The following is a 1,542-nucleotide window of genomic DNA, read 5'->3' on the forward strand; positions in this document are numbered from 1 at the left end:
GCTTTTTCTGCTTATGTGGTGCTGAGGAATCAAACCCAGGGCCTCATGTATGTGAGGGAAGCACTCTACCACTAAGCCACCTTCCTAGCCCCCCCTCTACCAATTTGAGCCACAGTTTATGTGTTTATGTGGTTCAGAGGAATCCAACACAGGACTTTATGCATGCTAGCCAAGCACTCTACCACTAAGCTACATTCCCAGCCTCATAGGTACCATTTTTTTTTTTGTATCAACTCATTTATTGTGGGGGCATCTGGGCTGTTTCCATATCTTGGCTATTGTGAGTAGTGTGGCAATGAACATGGATGTGCAGGTGTCCTTATCATATCATGGCTCATGATGTTCAGGGTAGATGCCTAGGAGTGGCATGGCTGGGTTGTAGGGAAGGTCTATGTTTAGATTTTTGAGGAACCTCCAGACTGCTGCCCAGAGTAGTTGTACTAGTTTACATTTCCACAGTGCAGTAGGGTTCCTTTTTCCTTACCTCCCCACCAACATTTGTTGTTGTTTGAATTGACAATGTTGGCCAGTTTTACTGGGATGAGATAGAACCTGAGTTCTTTTGATTTGCATTTCCTTTATGGCCAGTGATAATGAACATTTCCTCATGTGTTTCTTTGCCACTCTTACGTCTTCTTCTGAGAAGTCTCTCCTTAACTCCCTTTCCCATTTAGTGATTGGCTTATTAGGTTTGGGAAGGGTTTCTTTAGCTCATTATATATATTAGACATTAGATCTCTGTTGATATATTGCTGGTAAAGATCTTTTTTTTTTTTTTTTTTGCCGATCTTGGCACCTGAACTCTGGGCCTGGGCACTGTCCCTCAGCTCTTCAACTCAAGGCTAGCACTCTTTTATCACTTGAGCCACAGTGCCACTTCCAGCTTTTTCTGCTTATGTGGTGCTGAGGAATCGAACACAGGGCCTAATGCTTGCAAGGCAAAGGCACTCTACCACTGAGCCACCTTCCCAGCCCACTGGTAAAGATCTCTTTCCCAGTTTGTTGGCTCTCTTTCTAGTTTAGCTATGCAGAAACTTTTAGTTATTTTCTTGACAGATGGGGGTCTCTCTGCTGGCCTTGAATTCCTATCTCTACCTCCTGAGTAGCTGTGATTATAGGCATGAGCTAGTGAACTCAGCCCCAAAACTATTTTTGATATTATTGTTATATTGCCAAGGCTGGCCTTGAACTTCAAGAGACACACAGCAAGTATCCAATGTAAGACTCTAGAGCCTTTGCTTTTTCCTGTCTCTTTGATGTCTATTTTGGTTTCCTACCTGTATACCCCTTCCTTGTCAAGACCCTAAAGGAGTTTTGTTTACAGAAGAGATTTTGCACGGTTTGGAGAACAAGGATTTCTAGTTTGGTTCTTTTCATCTCTAGACAGGGAATTTCTAGTTCTCTTCCTAGGATGGAGGTGGGGGGCTGTTCAATGTAGTATGGTAACTACCATCCTGCTCCTTCCTTTAGCCTTACACACACACACACACACACACACACACACACACACACACACTCCGTGTACTATCCTGCTCCTTCCTC

Source organism: Dipodomys ordii, unplaced genomic scaffold (assembly GCF_000151885.1).
Source record: "Dipodomys ordii isolate 6190 unplaced genomic scaffold, Dord_2.0 Scaffold26, whole genome shotgun sequence".
Classification (NCBI taxonomy): Eukaryota; Metazoa; Chordata; class Mammalia; order Rodentia; family Heteromyidae; genus Dipodomys; species Dipodomys ordii.